This window comes from Odocoileus virginianus, chromosome 7 (assembly GCF_023699985.2).
Source record: "Odocoileus virginianus isolate 20LAN1187 ecotype Illinois chromosome 7, Ovbor_1.2, whole genome shotgun sequence".
NCBI lineage: Eukaryota > Metazoa > Chordata > Mammalia > Artiodactyla > Cervidae > Odocoileus > Odocoileus virginianus.
The window spans coordinates 68,631,938-68,647,739 of NC_069680.1; positions in this window are offsets into that span (position 1 = coordinate 68,631,938).

A 15,802-nucleotide genomic window follows, 5' to 3' on the forward strand; every position below is an offset into this window, starting at 1 on the left:
ACCCTTCAGGCCGGAAGGGAATGGCAGGACATACTTAAAGTAATGAAAGAGAATAACCTACAACCTAGATTACTGTACCCAGCAAGGATCTCATTCAGATATGAAGGAGAATTCAAAAGCTTTACAGACAAGCAAAAGCAGAGAGAATTCAGAACCACCAAACCAGCTCTTCAACAAATGCTAAAGGATCTTCTCTAGACAGGAAACACAGAAAGGTTGTATAAACGTGAACCCAGAACAACAAAGTAAATGGCAACGGGACCATACCTATCAATAATTACCTTAAATGTAAATGGGTTGGATGCCCCAACCAAAAGACAAAGACTGGCTGAATGGATACAAAAACAAGACCCCTATAAATGCTGTCTACAAGAGACTCACCTCAAAACAAGGGACACATACAGACTAAAAGTGAAGGGCTGGAAAAAAATATTTCACGTAAATGGAGACCAAAAGAAAGCAGGAGTCGCAATACTCATATCAGATAAAATGGACTTTAAAATAAAGGCTGTGAAAAGAGACAAAGAAGGACACTACATAATGATCAAAGGATCAATCCAAGAAGAAGATATAACAATTATAAATATATATGTACCCAACATAGGAGCACCGCAATATGTAAGGCAAACGCTAACGAGTATGAAAGATGAAATTAATAGTAACACAATAATAGTGGGAGACTTTAATACCCCACTCACACCTATGGCTAGATCAACTAAACAGAAAATTAACAAGGAAACACAAACTTTAAATGACACAATGGACCAGCTAGACCTAATTGATACCTATAGGACTTTCACCCCAAAACAATCAACTTCACCTTTTTCTCAAGTGCACACGGAACCTTCTCCAGAATAGATCACATCCTGGGCCATAAATCTAGCCTTGGTAAATTCAAAAAAGTTGAAATCATTCCAGTCATCTTTTCTGACCACAGTGCAGTAAGATTAGATCTCAATTACAGGAAAAAAATTATTAAAAATTCAAACACATGGAGGCTAAATAACACGCTTCTGAATAACCAACAAATCATAGAAGAAATCAAAAAAGAAATCAAAATATGCATAGAAATGAATGAAAATGAAAACACAACAACCCAAAACCTATGGGACACTGTAAAAGCAGTGTGAAGGGGAAGGTTCATAGCATTACAGGCTTACCTCAAGAAACAAGAAAAAAGTCAAATAAATAACCTAACTGTACACCTAAAGCAACTAGAGAAGGAAGAAATGAAGAACCCCAGGGTTAGTAGAAGGAAAGAAATCTTAAAAATTAGGGCAGAAGTAAATGCAAAAGAAACTAAAGAGACCATAGCAAAAATCAACAAAGCTAAAAGCTGGTTTTTTGAAAAAATAAACAAAATTGACAAACCGTTAGCAAGACTCATTAAGAAACAAAGGGAGAAGAACCAAATTAACAAAATTAGAAATGAAAATGGAGAGATCACAACAGACAACACTGAAATACGAAGGATCACAAGAGACTACTACCAGCAGCTCTATGCCAATAAAACGGACAACTTGGAAGAAATGGACAAATTCTTAGAAAAGTATAACTTTCCAAAACTGAACCAGAAAGAAATAGAAGATCTTAACAGACCCATCACAAGCAAGGAAATCAAAACTGTAATCAGAAATCTTCCAGGAAACAAAACCCCAGGACCAGATGGCCTCACAGCTGAATTCTACCAAAAATTTAGAGAAGAGCTAACACCTATTTTACTCAAACTCTTCCAGAAAATTGCAGAAGAAGGCAAACTTCCAAACTCATTCTATGAGGCCACCATCACCCTAATTCCAAAACCAGACAAAGATGCCACACAAAAAAAACTACAGGCCAATATCACTGATGAGCATAGATGCAAAAATCCTTAACAAAATTCTAGCAAACAGAATCCAACAACATATTAAAAAAATCATACATCATGACCAAGTGGGCTTTATCCCAGGAATGCAAGGATTCTCCAATATCCACAAATCAATCAATGTAATACACCACATTAACAAATTAAAAGATAAAAACCATATGATTATCTCAATAGATGCAGAAAAAGCCTTTGACAAAATTCAACATCCATTTATGATTAAAACTCTCCAGAAAGCAGGAATAGAAGGAACATACCTCAACATAATAAAAGCTATATATGACAAACCCACAGCAAGCATTACCCTCAATGGTGAAAAATTGAAAGCATTTCCCCTAAAATCAGGAACAAGACAAGGGTGCCCACTCTCACCACTACTATTCAACACAGTTTTGGAAGTGTTGGCCACAGCAATCAGAGCAGAAAAAGAAGTAAAAGGAATCCAGATAGGAAAAGAAGAAGTGAAACTCTCGCTGTTTGCAGATGACATGATCCTCTACATAGAAAACTCTAAAGACTCTACCAGAAAATTACTAGAGCTAATCAACAAATATAGTAAAGTTGCAGGATATAAAATTAACACACAGAAATCCCTTGCATTCCTATACACTAACAATGAAAAAACAGAAAGAGAAATTAAGGAAACAATACCATTCACCATTGCAACAAAAAGAATAAAATACTTAGGAGTATATCTATCTAAAGAAACAAAAGACCTATACATAGAAAACTATAAAACACTGATGAAAGAAATCAAAGAGGACACAAACAGATGGAGAAACATACGGTGTTCATGGATCAGAAGAATCAATATTGTCAAAATGACTATACTACCCAAAGCAATCTAGAGGTTCAATGCAATCCCTATCAAGCTACCAACAGTATTTTTCACAGAACTAGAACAAATAATTTCACAATTTGTATAGAGATACAAAATACCTCGAATAGCCAAAGCAATCTTGAGAAAGAAGAATGGAACTGGAGGAATCAACCTGCCTGACTTCAGACTCTACTACAAAGCCACAGTCATCAAGACAGTATGGTACTGGCACAAAGACAGAAATATAGATCAATGGAACAGAATAGAAAGCCCAGAGATAAATCCACGAACCTATAGACACCTTATCTTCAACAAAGGAGGCAAGGATATACAATAGAAAAAAGACAACCTCTTTAACAAGTGGTGCTGGGAAAATTGGTCAACCACTTGTAAAAGAATGAAACTAGAACACCTTCTAACACCATACACAAAAATAAGCTCAAAATGGATTAAAGATCTAAATGTAAGACCAGAAAGTATAAAACCCCTAGAGGAGAACATAGGCAAAACCCTCTCCAACATAAATCACAGCAGGATCCTCTATGACCCACCTCCCAGAATATTGGAAATAAAAGCAAAAATAAACAAATGGGACCTAATGAAACTTAAAAGCTTTTGCACAACAAAGGAAACTATAAGCTAGGTGATAAGACAGCCCTCAGATTGGGAGAAAATAATAGCAAATGAAGCAACAGACAAAGGATTAATCTCAAAAATATACAAGCAACTCCTGCAGCTCAATTCCAGAAAAATAAATGACCCAATCAAAAAATGGGCCAAAGAACTAAACGGACATTTCTCCAAAGAAGACATACAGATGGCTAACAAACCCATGAAAAGATGCTCAACATCACTCATTATCAGAGAAATGCAAATCAAAACCACAATGAGGTACCATCACATGCCAGTCAGGATGGCTGCTATCCAAAAGTCTACAAGCAATAAATGCTGGAGAGGGTGTGGAGAAAAGGGAACACTCTTACACTGTTGGTGGGAATGCAAACTAGTACAGCTGCTATGAAGAACAGTGTGGAGATTTCTTTAAAAACTGGAAATAGAACTGCCATATGATCCAGCAATCCCACTTCTGGGTATACACACTGAGGAAACCAGAATTGAAAGAGACACGTGCACCCCAATGTTCATCGCAGCACTGTTTACAATTGCCAGGACAAGGAAGCAACCTAGATGCCCATCAGCAGATGAATGGATAAGGAAGCTATGGTACAGATATACCATGGAATATTACTCAGCCATTAAAAATAATTCATTTGAATCAGTTCTCATGAGATGGATGAAACTGGAGCCCATTATACAGAGTGAAGTAAGCCAGAAAGATAAAGACCAATACAGTATACTAACGCATATATATGGAATTTAGAAAGATGGTAATGATAACCGTATATGCAAAACAGAAAAAGAGACACAGATATACAGAACAGAACTTTTGGACTCTGTGGGAGAAGGCGAGGGTGGGATGTTTCGAGAGAACAGCATCGAAACATGTATATTATCTAGGGTGAAGCAGATCACCAGCCCAGGTTGGATGCATGAGACAAATGCTCAGGCCTGGTGCACTGGGAAGACCCAGAGGGATTGCGTAGAGAGGGAGGTGGGAGGGGGGATCGGGATGGGGAATACATGTAAATCCATGACTGATTCATGTCAATGTATGACAAAAACCACTACAATATTGTAAAGTAATTAGCCTCCAACTAATAAAAATAAATGGAATATATATATATACACATATATAGATATTTTTTATATATATATAAAAGAGAAAAAAAAAGGAAACACAAAAACCATGCAGGTAGAAAAAAACTAAAACTATGCCAGTTACATACTCAGAAACAAGAGCAGGTAGTTAAAAAAAAGGAATGGTCACAGGACAAAAATATCCAATGAATTTTATTTAAGAAAAAGCAGAGATGATGATTCCATAGAAAAGAATATGAAAGTAAAGGAATTCTCCAAAATCTAGTATGAGAAAAAAAAGAAATAGAAAACGGGAGGAAAAAAAAAGGCGAGAAAATTAGAAAATTCATCCAGAGAGGCAGCATTTGATAAGTAGAACTTCCAGAAAGAAATAAGAGAAAAACAGATTAGGGAAAGACTTTTTAGGTAAATAATTAAAAAAAAAAAAACACCTTTATGGAATAGATAGGCATGAGTTTTCAGATTGAAAGGACACCCAAAGCACCCTGTGAAATGGATGAATTCATATATAATACACCACCAGGATATTACAAAACCCCAGGAATAAAAAGCAAGTTCCAAGAAAAAAATTTGAGTAAATAATACAAAAATATCAAGAGTTAGACATTAGGCTTCTTAATAAAATCATACCCCCATAGGCAAAGCAGGTATGCCTTCAAAACTCATAGCAAAAATGTTTTCCAACATGGAACTAGCTATCAAAACAAAATATCACTCAAGTTTGTGGGTAGAGATATTTATACACGTGCAAGACTTCCAAAAACTTACCTTCTGGGAATTCTTTCTCAGGAAAAAACTTACCTTCTGGGAATTCTTTCTCAGGAAACTAGCAGAGGATGTACTGGAAAAAAAAATAAGAGAGTAAATTGGGAAGGAGGAAGATGATAAGGGATCCAGGAAAACAGAAGAAAATGGCAATGAGAATGCCCAGGATGAGTGTTAAAAAAAAAAAATTCCATCTAGCAACTGTGCAGTGAGCCTGCAGAACTAACACAGAAGTGGGCAGGTCAGAAAGCTCCAGGCCAGGAAAAAGATCTCCAAGGCACTTCTATTTACAGGATACTTCACATGTGATGTAAGAGTTGGGAATGAAACATTCTGAGTACATAAAAATATGGTAAATCAATAAAGAAAAAATTATTTACTCCAAGAAAAATTTTAAACGCACAAATTAGGAAAAGTAATTATGGCATACCTCAAGATGACTAACAATTACAGAGTCACTTTTGGATGGAAATTGAAATGACATCATCTCACCCCACCAAATTAGCAAAACTTAAAAAAACCTGACAATATCAAGTTTTTGCAGTGAATTTGGTGTAACAGGAATATCCTCCCTCCTATACACACACACACACATGAACACACACACTTTTAACATGAGTTTTGATTGGTGGAACCTCTTGGGATAATAAATTGTAATTATCTAAAGTTGAAAATGTACATGGTCTACTACCCAACAATTCCACTCCCTGATTATATACTTGACAGATATGCATGCATATGAATGTCCAAGGCAGCAAAAAACTGGAAGCAATGGGAAACATTTCAAATGTCCATATGCTGTTCAGTTCAGTTCAGTCCCTCCGTCGTGTCCGAGTCTTTGTGACCCCATGAACCACAGCACGACAGGCCTCCCTGTCCATCACCAACTCCCAGAGTTCACCCAAACCCATGTCCATCGAGTCTGTGATTCCATCCAACTATCTCATCCTCTGTCGTCCCCTTCTCCTCCTACCCTCAATCTTTCCCAGCATCAGGGTATTTTCCAATGAGTCAGCTCTTCACATCAGGTGGCCAAAGTATTGGAGTTTCAACTTCAACATCAGTCCTTCCAATGAACACCCAGGACTGATCTCCTTTAGATGGACTGGTTGGATCTCCTTGCAGTCCAAGGGACTCTCAAGTCTTCTCCAACACCACAGTTCAAAAGCATCAATTCTTTGGCACTCAGCTTTCTTTATAGTCCAACTCTCACATCCATACATGACCACTGGAAAAACCATAGCCTTGACTAGATGGATCTTTGTTGGCAAAGTACTGTCTCTGCCTTTTAATATGCTGTCTAAGTTGGTCATAACTTTCCTTCCAAGGAGTAAGTGTCTTTTAATTTCATGGCTGCAATCACCATCTGCAGTGATTTTGGAGCCCAGAAAAATAAAGTCAGCCACTGTTTCCACTGTTTCCCCATCTATTTACCATGAATGTGTAAATAAATGGCAGTATTTTCATATAATCGGATACCTCAAAGACAATGATATGGCTCCTATTTCTTAAAGTTGGTGGAGTCTACACAGGTGTTCGTTTCATTCTTCCTTGAAGAAATCTTTCCAATTCCTCTGTCCCTGCCCCTGACCAGACGTCAGGAGGTGAGACACCTAGAGATCTGGAGCTTAAGTGGCTTCACAAACGGGGACAAGACGAGGACACGTGTCAGGCTTTCCAACGGTGTCTTCTGAAACCCTCACCTTGGTCCTGCCGAGGGTGCCCTCCTTTCCTTCTCAGTACCCACCTGTAACAACCTCTTTATCTTTTAAGGCCGTCCTTCCAAATCCTTCGTTCATCCACCTGATGAGAAAACTGAAGTTGAGAGCAGCTGAAGCATGTGCTTGGGAAACGCAGCCCTGGCTCTCTGGAACCGATGCCCTCTTTACAGGCAGCGTGCATGCTGTCTCTTCAGTCGTGTCTGACTCTTTGTGACTCTATAGACTGTAGGTCGCCAGCTCCTCTGTCCATGGAATTTTCCTGGCAAGAATACTGGAGTGGGTTGCCATGCCTTCCTCCAGGGGATCTTTCCAGCCCAGGGATTGAACTCACGTCTCTGCATCTCCTGCACTGCAGCAGATTCTTTACCTCTGAGCCACCAGGGAAGCCCTTACAGGCAACGTCCAAGGATAACTTATATCTGCATTCAGACCACCCTTGAGGTGGGTGGATCCCTTGTAAACAGTGCTTGCATGTGTGCTCAGTTGTGTTCGATTCTGTGACCCCATGGACTGTATGGATCGAACCCATATCTCCTGGAAGTCTCCTGCACTGACAGGAGGATTCTTTACCACTGTGCCACGGGGGAAACCGCCTGTAAACAGTAGGTACTCAGTAAATGCCACTTCCTCTCTCCGATCCTTAGGTGAGTTTAAATTTGTTGCTGTTCAGTCGCTCAGTCGTGCCCGACCCCATGGACTGCAGCTCGCCAGGCTTCCCTGTCCTTCATCATCTCCCCGAGCTTGCTCAAACTCAGGTCCACTGAGTCGGTCATGCCACTCAAGCAGCTCCTCCTCTAGCTATAAAACTATAAAACTATAAAACTGTGAATATTTTGATGCTGCTATACAAAAAGTGACCAGCAGATGGCGAGCTTTCCCGACTCTTAACGTACCTATCGCAAGGATAAGCAGAGAATAGTTGGTTGTCCTTCCGCAATCTCCAAACTCCTGAATGCCTCCGAAATGTCCATTGCTCCCATTTGAAGCACCGTCCTCCTACTCCTCTGGTGAAAAGACGTAGTGAGCATCTGCAGAAGCTGCAGTTTGGGACACGCTGGCGGAAGAGCACAGGGACTTGGAACAGGCCTTTAGTCCTTTTACTCTCTGCGTGTGTTCAGTCGTGTCCAACTCTTCGCGACCTGATGGACTGTAGCCCGCCAGGCTCCTCTGTCCATGGGATTTTCCAGGCAAGAATACCGGAGTGTGTTGCCATTTCCTTCTTCAGGGTATCTTCCCGGCTCAGGGATCAGAACCCTCGTTGGAAGCTTGAAATGCTGGTGTAAAACAGTCGCAGGGCAAGTGGCTGACTTAAGGTTCCTGTTTTCGCTTGGGGAAACCGAGGCTCCGAGAGCCAAGGTGATGTGCTCCGGAACACACAGCTAGGTCAGATTTTCTGACTCCTAATTCAGGGCACCAGGTTAGTTTCTCAAAGGCAAAATCTACTCTGAAGGCACTTTCAGTTCACATATGCAGACAGAAAATCTGAAAGTTAAAAAATAATGCAGAATGCCCCACCTCCCCACAAAAGTTCAATGCTTTGTGGAGGCTTTCCTGTGGATGCCCTGGTACCATAGACGAGCCTGCGTTTGGATAACTTCCCCTCCAAGTGCTCCTCACCTGAGGTCTGTGAACACCCTAGGAGTAGTATCCCCTCCCAACCCCAACAAGCAAAGGAAGTTATATGTATATGAGCACATGCACGAGCATATGGATCCACACTTATATGTTCCCAGCTTTCTTCAAATCCCCCAAGGTGTCTGTGCTAGTTATTCATGTATTATTCCTCAACTCTAAGTTCACTCACCAATACCTGCTCTGTGATAATGGACAGAATTCCCATAGGCGACTCTCCTCCACAATGAGCATAATGCTATAATGTAAGCTTTCTTAGGAGAGGGTGCTGGGAGAACACTGCAGGAGGAAGGGGCAGTTCTCGCTGGTTTGGGCAGGCGTCGTAGGACATCCTGTGGTGCTCTGCCCCAGCCACGTGCCCAGAAGGGCCTCCAGTGACCTTTGCAGGCCTGCCTGGCCTGGTGATCACTTTCCCATGACCCTCCCAACACAGACACTGTACGTTTTGTATCACCTGCCCACACTGCCACTCCACTCCCTCTACCTGCCCACATACCCACCTACCAGGTAATTGCTTCCTGCTTGTCCAGCGGCTGCTGACTAGCGTTGGCCCAGGCACCAGCTAATCTCTCTGCCTCCAGGGGGGCCATGACACCTCGTCCAACAAGGTTTGATCCCCAGCCTGGGGAGGGGGCCTCCTTCGTGGGTCCTCTTTCTCAGCTGAAGGAAGAGTAGCCCTGTAGGGGTTCACTTATGTTATATATATACATGATGGGTGGCCTCAGTATTGTCTCTTTGTGACCCATGGACTGCAGCCCACTAGGCTCTTCTGTCCACGGGATTTTCCAGCAAGAATACTGGAGTGGGTTGCCATTTCCTCCTCCAGGGGATTTTCCCGACCCAGGGATTGAACCCTGCATTGGCAGGTGGATTCTTTACTGGTAGCGCCACTGGGAAGCCTTTACATCCTATAGTTACTCTTTTATCATAGTGTATGTAATACTCTTTATATCAAACTTCCATTTCTTAAACCCTACGTGGTTTCTGCCTCCTGATTGGACCCGGACTGATACTTGTCTACTTGTGGCCCTTAAAATATTAAGATCCACCTGACCTAGTCCCAGTATAACAAAAATATAAAACTCACAGCTCACTGCTGAGCTCACAGAGAACAGTGTTACTACCCTATGTTAGGGATGGAGATCAGTTTCCCTGTTGCCACAGAGGGCTGGCAGCTCTGGACAATCTCCCTTAAGTGGTCTCTCTTGCCTGCTTAGCTTAGCTGCATGCTCTCTGGTGGAGCAGTAAAATAACAAGCAATTAAGAGCATCATTTACAGACCACACACTTTAAATGGCATGCAAGGGTTTTATGTGTACTATTACTCCATTTTACAGATGTAAAAAAAAAAAAGCAAAGATTTAAAGAAGTTAGAAACTTGCCCAAAGTTTCACAGTTGGCCCAGGGAGTGCTAGAATTTGAATCTCCAGTATATCCAATTCCAAAGCCCCAAACTCTTAATGACCATGATGTATTTCTTCATAGCAACTATCTATCGCAATGTTGAGCTCTGGGCTAGATGAATCCACAGTGGTTACATAATGTATTTCCTGTAGTAACTGTGTTTGGTAAGCAGTTCTATACATTTGGAGATGAAGAGAGCTTCTTATCCAAGGTCACTAAGCCAGTGAGTGTAGAGGTAGGGTTTGATGTTAACTCTCTGACTCCAGAGCCCACGCTTTTTTTTTTTCCCCATAATGTTGAACTGTTAGTAAGGGCTGTCTTTATTAAACAAACAAGAGCACAGGTATAAAGAAAATTGCTAAAAGACTTGACTACACACATAGGCTGAATTTCATACCCATATACATAAGTTGTTGTTCAGTTGCTAAAGTGTGTCTGACTCTGTCACCCCATGGCTGCACGCCAGGGTCCTCTGTCCTCCAGTATCTCCTGGAATTTGCTCAAATTCATGTCCATTGAGTCAGTGATGTCATCCAACCATCTAATCTTCTGCACCCCCCACAGAAGACTTTACCCTAAACAAGTAACATAATAATAATCTCTAATGGCAAAAGATAGCAAAAATAAAATTTAAAAACCAACAATGGCTTGGGAAAAAAATTTAAATATGTGCAGTGTGAAATTCAGAGCCCACATTTTTTAACTTCTACAGTGTACTATTTCCCAGCTTACATACTAGACGTGAACTTGGGGTAAGAATGCACCTTGACCTGGGGACCACAATGGCTGATACAAACAGAAAGCACATGGTGCTTGACTTCATATTCAGTGCCCGCCAGTTTCCAATCATGTCCTGTGTGTTACAAGATAGAAATCTGATGAGGGAGAAGGATATAGGATCAGCTATGTCTTTCTCCCTTTGCCATTGCCCTCCTATACCTGACCCTAAACCTCACTCTAAGGAAGAGGGATGATCTGAAGGCACCTCTATAGGACTGGTTTGGAGGAACCTATGTTTGTCTCCAACTCTCCTCCAGGGGATTCTTGGACACTTAACATGGCAGGTACAGTCCCCTAGAGCATCTTGCCAGTCCTGTATGCTCTGATTCCATGCGCATCAATGGTGTCAACCTGAGGGATGAGTCTCCTTTGTATGATCTCATAGTTGTTCACTGGGTTTCCCAGGGGGTGCTAGTGGTAAAGAACCCAACTGCCAATGCAGGAGATGTAATAGAACTGGGTTTAATCCTTGGGTCGGGAAGATCCCCTGGAGGAGGGCATGACAACCTGCTCCAGTATTCTTGCCTGGAGAATCCCATGAACAGAGGAGCCCGGGGGGCTATGGTCCATAGGGTCACAAAGAGTTGGACACAACTGAAGCGATTTAGCACACATGTACACATAGTTGTTCACTAATTTAGTTAGTGACATAGCAGCTGATAGAGGGAAAGATGAAACATTATAAGATTCAGAATATTTGCAGGTTGCTAAGAAAAAGAAACTATTCCAGATAGTAAGACCAAAGAGCAGATTCACTTCTACGAGAGGTCCACATGTATAATCACTGTGAATGATTACACTAAGCGATGCCCTCAACAACATCCCAACAACAGATAGGGGATCAATGTTCAAAACTGTATTATGTATAATGTTCCTCAGTGTAGGTCAAAGGCCTCCAACCAAAGCATGACTTCTCCAAGAAGTTATGCGTTCTAGTCAGACCAGAACTCTACTGCTGTGGCTGAATTGGTGATATATTTTAGAACACATGTCTAGAGATTGAACAGAATAGATACTTTATAGGCACTTGTCCACAAACAGCATTTCAGTTAGCCAAGCTTTTGAAAAGTCCTTTGTGGCTGTGGGTTTTAGATTCTACTTGGAACGGTGGTGCTTTCCATTGCCAGTTAAGAAATGAGCCGCATGCCTTACTAATAAACTGGGCTGGGACTTTGATTCAGTCCTCTTATGAAAACTCAGGCGCCGACAAGTACATGATCCTAAAAGAAGGCCAACCCACATCCCCTCCAAAGTGCGTCAAGGGAGTCCTTGCCGGCAGAGCCAAGATTTGCTTTGGGAGGAATTTTGAGAGTTCTCTAGCCGTGCAACAAGTAGTGGAGGTAATTGAAGCCCCACAATTCAACATCCTAAAGTAAGACAGCAATAAAAATTAGCCTGGAAAAATGGTAAAGTGGGTTGCTAACCATCTACTCTGTTTGGCGACACGTGCAAAAATCTGCAGCACATTTCATTTTGAGCAACAGATCCTGCTAGTTAAACTGGTTGTGGAATTTCCTCCCAAAGAAACTAAATAAACTTACTATTTATAATTATTTTCTATAAATCTCCCTAAAGTTGGAGGCTATGTATTAATATCATAATTATTATTTCAGATCCAGAACTGGTAGCCCTTGTTTCCGGAGATAATTAGATAGTAGTATCAATTGTCTATTAAGACCATTCCTGGTCCATGACATGAAAATCAGGTAATTTACATCCCAGAGACTGCTTGGCTTTCTGTTTTCCAGAGCAGGGCAGGATGGCATGGTAAGACCACATTTAACTACCTGCCTGACACAGACACTGACCCTGAAGAACTGACACTGGCTGGTGGGCTGCAACTGAGTCCAGCAGGAAGCAAACATCCAAAGGTGGTTTCAATTGATTAAAGATCGAATTAAGTGTGATCTAGTCAATTTACTATTTACTGCCCAATCATAATTGCTGAATAAAGCTAATTGTGATTGTGTGCCCAGTCGCTCAGTTGTGTCCATCTCTTTGCAACCCTATGGACTGTAGCCCACCAGGCTCCTCTTTCCTTAGGATTTTCCAGGCAAGAACACTGGAGTGGGTTTCCATTCCCTTCTCCAGGGGATCTTCCTGATCCAGTGAGCAAACCCGCCTCTCCTGCGTCTCCGGCATTGGCAGGCTGATTCTTCACCACTGAGACATCTGGGAAGCGCTAAAGCTACTTAGATCTGTAAAAGAGAAGAAGAAGAAGATCAAGTTAATAACAAAAGAAGCCAGGACACACATCTTTAGTTGACTGGGCTGGAAGTTACAAATAATGTAGACCATATTTTTCTCTACATATGGTGTCAGAGGCTGGGAAAGGATCAGCAAAAGTCATAAACCATTTAATCCAATTTTTGGCAGACTTTGCTTCAAGACCCTATAAATTATAGCAGATGACTATGCACAGCTTGCAAGCTGTGCATAGAGAAAGTCAGGCTTGCAAATTATTAAACCAAAGCCAAACTGATAGATCTTGCTCATACTTGTTGGAGCAACTCACCCTAGTTTGCCAGACTTTTCCATTCTGACTCTGAATGTCCAGTGTCCTGAGAAACCCTCAGTCCCTGGCAAACCAGGACAGTGGGTCACCTGCCTGGAGGCCTTCCTCACAAGCTGGTGATCCTAGGCTGGACATCTACATTTGGGGACGAAGCACTAAACACTGCCTGGAATCTCTGCCTGGGAGTAGGGTTTGTTGACTGATGGAGTTTGCCGCAGGGTGTTTAACCATCCATCATTGCTGGCACTGAGGGAAACAGTAAATATCAGTCACTGGAGGACACTTGTCTGAGATGCTCATTTTCTGCACAAATGAATTCTCCAATTCCCTGCTTGTGGATGGTAAATCAGATTGCTGACTTCCCAGGGTCTGAGGTCCCATTATTCAACATGCAAATTTTTGCTTATTCCTTGCTTAGCCCAGTATCTTACTTACCTCCTTTCAAATTCATTGCCTTACATTTCTCCAAAGAAGACATACAGATGGCTAACAAACACATGAAAAGATGCTCAACGTCACTCATTATCAGAGAAATTAAAATCAAAACCACAATGAGGTACCATCTCACGCCGGTCAGAATTGCTACTATCAAAAAGTCTACAAACAATAAATGCTGGAGAAGGTGAGGAGAAAAAGGAACCCTCTTTCAGTGTTGGTGGGAATGCAACCTAGTACAGCCACTATGGAGAACAGTGTGGAGAGTCCTTAAAAAACTGGAAATAGAACTGCCATACAGCCCAGCAATCTCACTGCTGGGCATACACACCGAAGAAACCAGAATTGAAAGAGATATGTGTACCCCAATGTTCATCTCAGCACTGTTTACAATAGCCAGGACATGGAAGCAACCTAGATGTCCATTGGCAGACAAACGGATAAGAAAGTGTGGTACATATACACAATGGAATATTACTCAGCTATTAAAAAGAATGCATTTGAATCAGTTCTAAAGAGGTGGATGAAACTGGAGCCTATTATACAGAGTGAAGTAAGTCAGAAAGAAAAATACCAATACAGTATACTAATGCATATATATGGAATTTAGAAAGATGGTAACGATGACCCTATATGTGAGACAGCAAAAGAGACACAGATGTAAAGAATAGACTTTTGGACTCTGTAGGAGAAGGCGAGGGTGGGATGATCTGAGAGAACAGCATCGAAACATGTATATTATCAAGGGTGAAACAGATCACCAGTCCAGGTTTGATGCCTGAGACAGGGTGCTCCGGGCTGGTGCACTGGGATGACCCTGAGGGATGGGATGGGGAGGGAGGTGGGAGGGAGGGTCAGGATGGGGAACACGTGTACACCCATGGCTGATTCATGTCAATGTATGGCAAAAACCACCACAATATTGTAAAGTAATTAGCCTCTAGTTAAAAAACAAGAACAAAAACAAGTTCATTGCCTTACATCTACCATTCTGCAGTCCCCACAGTTCAAGTCTCCCTTTTCCCATATCTCCCTGAAGTAAACAGAGAAAGTGACCTAGGGTTTCCACCCATGCCCTGCGGCCCTGTGTGCAGTCTTACCTGTACCTTAGATCTTCAAGGGCTGAGTCTTTCTGAGACTCTGGGGGTGGGGTGCAGAGAAATAGCTGGCTTCTCCGGGTTTTCTCCCCCTGGAGGCAATTGACATTTTGAGAAAGATTAGAGCCGTGCAAGCTGCTGCAGAGGGAGAGGCAGAGCCTGCTGGCTGAACTGTTTGTTCCTACAATAGCTTGCTTACTTTTGCAAATCCTACAAGAACAGATAACTACGTAAAACACTACGAAGTGAAAACCCGTGAAGCCTCTCCCACGAGGAATCCACGGAAACCAGGGGCTTGCAACTTCACGGTGGTGATTCTGGCAGAGGGAAAGTAAATAGTTACCAGAGGTCTAGGCTGGATGCCTTGGCAGAAGGTGGTATCTCACTTGAGATTTAGAACCCAGAGGGAAAGCAGATTGAGAGCGAAAGATGGTTAGTTCATTTTTTGACATTATAAGTGTGAGTTTTTGGAGGAATATTTTGGTAAAGGTATACAGAAGTTACTGATTCATACATTTGTAATTCTAGTATCACTCCCCTGTTTAAATGAAAAAATTCAAATCCAAAAGAAGGTAGAAAAAGAAAAAAGAAACAAAGAGGAAGTATATACCATGTGATATTTAACAAATCATGTGCCACCTGTATGGCTTAATGCCTCTTTTTCTTTTTTTAATGCCTCTTTTTGTTGCTGGATCCAGGGGAAGGTCAAGGGTGGGGTACTGTAAGGTCTCAACAACAACTGTTTACTGAACAGGATGGAAATTTTTCAATTTGTTATATCAGTCCTGAAGGCGCGCGCACACACACACACACACACACACACACACACACACACACAAATATAACAACATAAAAGGGGTGGATATAAATCTCAATATTTCTGTAGTCGTTATCCATATAAGCTGGTTAAGCTCACCAATTAAAAGCAGATACTCAGATCTATTTCTTAAATCTTGTAAAAAGTAGTTGTATGGCATTTCCAAGAGAAAACAACAACAAAAGATTCTAAAAATAAATAACATTCAACTCTAGAAATCAGAAAAAGAACAC